At 46.8% G+C, this 7,091-nt stretch overlaps 1 long non-coding RNA gene across 1 annotated transcript; it reads left to right on the forward strand.

Moving 5' to 3' along the window:
• The first annotated feature begins 1,167 nt into the window (after window positions 1–1,167).
• On the forward strand, window positions 1,168–7,014 carry LOC146349266 (uncharacterized). Its single transcript, XR_014788930.1, has 3 exons — window positions 1,168–1,326; window positions 4,748–4,853; window positions 5,481–7,014. It is a non-coding gene; the product is annotated as an uncharacterized LOC146349266 (long non-coding RNA).
• The last annotated feature ends 77 nt before the right edge of the window (window positions 7,015–7,091 follow it).

Consider the following 7,091-nt stretch of genomic DNA (forward strand, 5'->3'; position numbering starts at 1 on the left):
TATGTGTCCCTTCTGGCTACAGAGCCAAAACAGCCTACAGGGGCTCCTCCCGTCAGTCGAATGGCCACTGGAACAACCTGAATTTGCTTTCATTTATCAGCAGGTTGCATTTTTCTCAGCTAGCCAACTGAAGGGAAAGTTGTCACGGTGTCACTCAGTTTCTGAGGATGCAAATCCATAGGAACATAGGAAGCTGCCTTACACTGAGCCAGGCCCTTGGTCCATCTGAGTATTGCTGACACTGATGGGCAACTCAGTGTATTTCCAGCCTTACCTGGAGTTGTTGCCAGGGGTTGAACCCGGGACCTTCTGCTTGAGAAATGCGGGTTCTGCTGCTATGCTACAGCCCTTCCAGGGAGAGTTGACGAGAGTTTCCTGACCTTCAATCTATGATGAGAAAATCTAGCACTGCACGGAGTCATATTTATGGTTTCAAGGAATGGGAGGAGAAGAGGCCTTCAGTGTATGGGCCACTCCTGTTTGGAAGGGCGTTAAGGTCAAAACCTTCCATTGCACCTGGAGCATGCCCTATGATTACGCAAGATGTTCCAGCATGTAGGCCACCTGAAATATGTCTGGCAATTGCACAGTGTTCCTAACTCAGAAATCCAGGCAGTCCCCAGAGTTAATATCACCCTGTCGCGCATTGGGTCCCAAAATTTGGGAGAGGTACAGTAACAAGACTGTGCCTGTCTGGTTAAGATGATTTACAAGTGTAAATTGAGGGAACACTGGAGAACACTCCGCTACCCATCCACCTCCATGGTCTCCAGTGTGATGCAGGCCTGAGGCGTTACACACCCATCTGCGCACTGCAAACAGAACCGGAGTGATAGTGGAACTCCATTACAAAGCAAACATGAGGTTTCCAATCCTGTGTTTTGCCTTGTATGGTTAATGATGGAGCAGGCGGGTGGGAGGGGAGATGCTAGGGAGAATTGACACTGACAGGTGGGGACCGATCCACAGATGCTTCCCTGCAAAGGTCTCCCTTCGGGTGTGTTTTTAAATTGCGCCCCACCTCCCTTTCCCCATCAGATTCTGAGACTCAGGAAAATGGCCTGCCAGAATGTTTCCAGGGGAGGAATCAGTGAGAAGAGTTGAGCACCCCTCTTCCCAAGCACCAGTTCTCGCCTGCGCATTGACTGTCACATTGTAATCTCCACCCACACACCCTGAGCTGAGCTTACTGCAGAGGCACACTGCTGAGACTTTGTTTCATTTATATCTTGCCTTTCCCCCAAGGAGCCCAAGGAGGTGGTCGTCCTCGTCCACGTCCTCGTCCCCCTCCTCCTCTCCATTTTATCCTCAAGACAAGCCTGTGAGGTAGGTTAAGCTGAGAATCCGCGACTGGCCAAAAGTCACCCCATAAGCTTCATGGCTGAGTGAGGACTAGAACCCAGATCTCCCAAGTCTTAGTCCAACACTCGACCCACCACACCAAACTGGCTCTTGGCCTATTTGAGGCCAAAGGAGGCTCAGCCGTGCCAGACTGATGTCGCTCCCAGAATGTCTCTTTCCTCTGCCACACGCACAAAACCACCGGCAGCCCTGCCTCCTGAGTGGCTGCCAGTCACCGCCGGTGGTCAAAGTTGCGGGCGTTATTTGCTTATATGTGTGTAGTGCTGCAAAGGGAAATGGCACTTTACACAGTATCATACACAAAAGGGATGGGCCTCTGCCCCGAGGAGACTACAGTCTACCTTGAGGGAGAAAACAGAGGAAAAGCAGGAAAAGGAAAAGCCAGGGTAGCAAGAGAGAGAATCTGCAGGCTTCATGTCAGTTGGGAGATGTGAACCAAAAGGAAATTGTGGCTTTCAGGTGTTGCACCCAATCCCTTCCGCAACCTGGCGCCCTCCAGATGTGTTGGACTACAACTCCCAACATTCCCAGCCAATGCAGCCACTTTTTCCAAATTCTTGAGAGGATTCTTGAGGTTGAGTGAAGGTGCAGTGTAGCTACACACCAGGCTTTAAACTTTGAGCCAGTGCATTTCAGAACATGCAGAATGCTCAAGTTGCTCTCCAGCATCCCACAGAAGGGCAATTCAAAGATCAGAGCAAATTGCTCTGATTACCTGAGCATGTGCCAAAGCAGAGGGCTGTGAGCTAACCAGGAAAAAAATGGCTCAACTGGTGTTTATTTGTTTTGCTTTTGAGCCAGTTGTCAAAAAAGAAAGAAGCTAGGCCAGCTTTTCTTTTTGTTGATATTTTTAGCAGCAGTTTAGCTGAACAATCAGCTTTTACTCTGGGCTCTGCCTCCAGGCCTGCCCCAAACTGCTGAGCTCCACCCCTGAACTCACAAGGCTCCGCCCCAGGACCTGCCCAGGTACCAGACATTTGTTATCCCAAAAATGGCCGCTTTAGTTATGCACACACCCTGTACCCACAGCATCCTTTTCTCAAAAACTTTTGTAACCGAGTCCAAAGAGAGAGGTGCTAATGGGAAACTCTGCAGAATGCTGGGCCAAGACCGGGGAGACCTGGGTTTGAATCGCTGCTGAGATATGGAGCTCAGTGAGTGACTTTAGCTCTTAGCCTAACATAGCTCACAGGATCATTGTGAATGCAATGAATAATGCATTCTAGCCTACAACCAGAATGCTGCAATTAATCCATGTTACATAAGTAGCATCAGTTCTCTCCTATTGTTTTTCAATGCACAAAATCCAGAGTGTTCCTTTTGAAGTCGAGTAGAGCCCTGGCTGGTGTGGGCTCCACATTCCAAAAAGATAATGTCCTCCTCTATGCCTCTCAGGTAAACCAAGAATGTTTTTTACTATATAGTTTAACGTCTATGTGCCAAGCCTACACTGCATCTTCCTGGCATCTCCAGGTACAGCTGGGAAAGACTCTTTCCTGAAGCCCTGGAGAGCTGCTGCCAGTCAGTGTAGAGGCAACACTGAGCTAGATGGACTGACGGTCTGGTGGTCTAAAGCACCTTGATATGCTCAGCTGCTTAGCTGAGGGTCTATAGTTCAGTGACCGAGCAGCTGCGTGGGATGTAGGGGCTCTCCAGTTCAATGTCTGGCATCCCTGAAACCCTGCAGTGATAAGACAGACTTGATATAAGGCAGCAGCTTCCTATGCAAAGGGACACAAGGAAGGCCAGAACCCCTGGGAAGACCCTCTCAAGCTGTGAAATCCTTTGCAAGAGTTACTTATTCTTGGAGAAAGGCTGGGATGGGGTGGATTGAAGAAGCATTGTAAGATGGGAAGATTTAAGGCAGCCTTCCCCCAACTTGCTGCCCTGCAGATGTCTTGGACTGCATCGGCCAGTCTGGCCAGGAATGATGGGAGTTGCAGTCAACACATCTGGATGGCACCAAGTTGGGGGAAGGCTGATTTAGGGTGCTTCCAAATGAGGCTTTTACTATGCAATTGCCTTGTTCACGGAATTTTACTCGCATTGCCTTGTTCACGGAATTTTACAGGGGGAGAGGGGTGTTCCAGATGTTGTCATCTCCACTTTGTAGCCCTCCTGTGTTTTCCAACCACTTCTTCCATCTTTTTTCTTACCAGAAAAAATAATCATTAAGGAAGAAAAAATAGAATAGCTTTTTGATTGGTAGCTCTAGGAGCCCTTTCTCTGGAAGCACCCTTGGTGTACATTTTGTTTTCAGTTCAATTTGTTTTCAGCTCAGTTTCCAGGTCAATTTGGAAGTTACCAGTTTTAAATTGTAACCCATATAATGGAAATGAGAAACTACAATAGCACAGAAACCCTCCCATAATTCGCATACTGGTGCTGGAATAATGGAAATGCAACTATTCCCATGAGAATGGGCACAGGGTTTCCTGTCACTTACACAAGAATATTGCAAGGATCCCAGTTTATTCTACCAATGGGACAGGCCTTGAGGAAACACGATTGAGGAAAGATACCATCCCCACCCCCCACCCCCGCTCAATTTTACTCTTCTAGAAAAGTTACTTCATGTGTGCCACGATTCTCTTGCCAAGCCCAACCTGCTGAAATAAACCAACCATCCAATTAATTTAATAAGTAACATCAGATAGATCAAACCATCATAGCAGAGACAGGAATTGCAAATGGACTTCATTCTTGAATGGGACCACAGCCAATAGAGCAGCCTGGCACCTTCCGGGTGTTTGACTACAACTCCCATAATCTCCAGACAGCGGACTAGGGATGGAGTGATTTGTAGCCAAACACATCTGCAGAATGCCAGGTTGGGAAGGATGCAATAGAGGAATGCTCAGGAAAGGGAAAACTTTTTTGATTTTAACAGGGGTTTTCCAAACACCCCATTGCTTCTGACCATCTTGACTCTCGTGTAGATTTATCACTCACATTTAAATACTGCTGCTCTCACTCACACGTGCGTTAGTCTGTGTCAGGTTACGGCAGAGCTGAAACCTGTGAAGTTATAAAGATTAATGACTCTGAGCATGTACAGAATATCTTCCACTCACACCTGAAGACATATACCTGGGAAGAGATCAAAAAGGTTTTCAGGTTGTAGAGTCTGGCTCTTCTGACCATGCCCGAGTCCACTACCTCCCTTGATAGCAAACATTACAGAGTTAAAATAACCCTCTGGTTTAGCTAGGGGCGTTTCAGTGACCTTCCGCAGACCTTTTATCTTCTCCCTTTGGCCCAGTTTTGTAGCCCATTTTCACATGGATCTTTCCTTAATATTTGCTTTCTGCACAGAAGAAACCAGAGATACCGCCTCGTAGCTACTGAAAATAACAACTGGTATTAACCTGACACTTTCTCACAGCACAGAGATAAACCCATGAGGTATTTACCCAGAAACGGAATCCAGAGTTGTGGATCAGACGTCAGCAGACAAGCAAAACAGCAACTCCCTCACTGTTTGCAAGAAGGTATATTATACACTCTGTGAATGATTGATCTGCTGATCTTTCCAACCAGAGGCATCTCCATGGAGAGATGATAACTTAAAATTCCTTTGCCCTCTTCCTTGGATGCAAGGAGCATGTGTGTTTCCTACTCAGTGGTTCAGCTACAGCTGGACCTTGGGTGGTCCACAGCCCTGTCCTATAGCCATCCAGAGAGTGGGGGGGGGGGGAGCAAACAGGGCCAGCATCAGCACCTGTCCAGCATGGGAATGGAGGAGCCCACCAGGCCTGCAGCATTTTTTGTTTTTAAAAACATCTTAAAAGTAGAGGGCAGCCAACTGGGGATATACACAGTTACATTTTTAAATTTTTAAAATATATTTTATCCTTTTCTACCACAAAATGGTACTGATTCCCAAGTAAATGTGCTCAGCATGAGGGGAGCAGAAGCAAACTCCGTAGTCATGAGGTGCCATGATTTGGGTTAGTTTAAAATGCAAAATTGCACCTGCTCAGGGGATATCTTTTTTTTAATCGGGGCTGGCAAACCTTTCGGTTTTGTTTCTTTGTTCTAAAATGTCAGGAATGCTGTACCACTTATGGAGCACAGAATGCTGCAGAGAGAAATGTTAGTTGTGTTTTTCCCAATAGGTACCATCTAGAGCTGGGCCCACAGGACCATGAGGCCCAGGGTCTAACCTTACCGAGCTGCACCGCCGTTCCTCCTGCCTTTCGGAAGATGATTCTCAACTTACTCGGGAGATGCCCTAGAGCATGTAAACAGTGACTGAGGAGGCAGTAAACCTGTTTCTGGACCGTACTCCTTCAAACTGTGCGCAAGCGGGTATGAATGAATGCTCTTTTATACCAAAAGAAAAAAAAGTCCTCCACACTAGATATAGAGCTCTTGCTTAGTTTTCACCGTAACGTGCTAATTTTGTATGCATGGGGGTTGGACTCGATGGCCTTGTAGGCCCCTTCCAACCCTACTATTCTGATTCTATGATTTTTTTTTCTTTGCAAAAGGATTCAGTTGTGAGACACACAGCCACACCTGAAGTCTGAAGTAGTACAGCCCAGAAAAAGGTTCGTCACCTCATCTGTTTGTGTAAACTACACCACAGACTTCAACCATGTGCATTCATAAAGAGATATAATAAAATGCATATACTACTGTCAATGAAAGCTGTAAGAAGCTGGCACTCCCGTTCCCTAGTGCAGGGCTGGGCAGAAAGGGCTCCGGATTTTTGGCCTTCCAACACCCAGCATTTCTGACCACTGACCATGCTGGCAAAGGCTTCTGGTAGTTGAAGACCAAACTTGGGCTAAACGGACCCATGGTGTGACTCTGTATAAGGCATCTTCTTACATTCCTGTGGGACTGGATCCAGGATCTGCCTTCCTCGAGAGAAAGGGCTCTGCTCACAGAAGGTCCTTCCGCTACATTTTGGGGGACACCCCTCCGCACAGCTCACCCCTTCAGCAGGGTGTCCTGACTCTCTTGTGCAGCATTTTCAGAGAGCTGGTCATGGGAAAGAGGGGGTGGGAAGTCCACTTCCACCAGTGCAGTTGATCGAGCTTAAAACTGGATCCAACCCAGGGCTGGGAAAGACCCATCTGAAACCCTGGAAAGCCGCTGCCAGTCAGTGTCGACAATCCTGGGCTAGATGGACCCATGGTCTGACTTGGTATAAGGCAGTTTCATACGCTCACTTACTAGACAGTAAGTCCCATTGAACTTAGGGAAGTTAATTCTGAGCAAAAATGCTTAGGGTCGCATAGCCAGAACATAAATTTGCCTGGGTAAAGAAACAGTGGGAATACCGGGGCAATCTTTCCCCAGGAAAATATCTGAACTTTTTCCTCCCTGCACAGGATCATCTACCCTGTGGGAAGAATTCCAAGGAAGAGAGGAAGGTAGGCAAGAGATAGCAGGGCCTGCTCAGGTTGGATTGTCTTTTCCTCCCACAGGCTTTCTGTCCTGCAGGAAGGATCCTTATGATCTGCTGTATGCTAATATTGTTTGTGATTGTGATTAATATATCTTTATGTTACTTGAAGGCTTTGCATCCTGAAAGGCAAGATATAAATAATTATAATAAATAAGTAAGAATAAATATCTCAATTGAATGAAGTCAAGTATAAACTACTGACAGACCACCTAAATAAAGATGGCTTATTATGGTATTTATTCTTTGTCTGTGTCTCTGTGTATGATTGTGTATATTGGTGGACGGACGGAGATACAACTGAAGGAGACTG

This window comes from Heloderma suspectum, chromosome 3, assembly GCF_057233095.1.
Source record: "Heloderma suspectum isolate Gila_16-S chromosome 3, 16-S_ref, whole genome shotgun sequence".
Lineage (NCBI taxonomy): Eukaryota > Metazoa > Chordata > Lepidosauria > Squamata > Helodermatidae > Heloderma > Heloderma suspectum.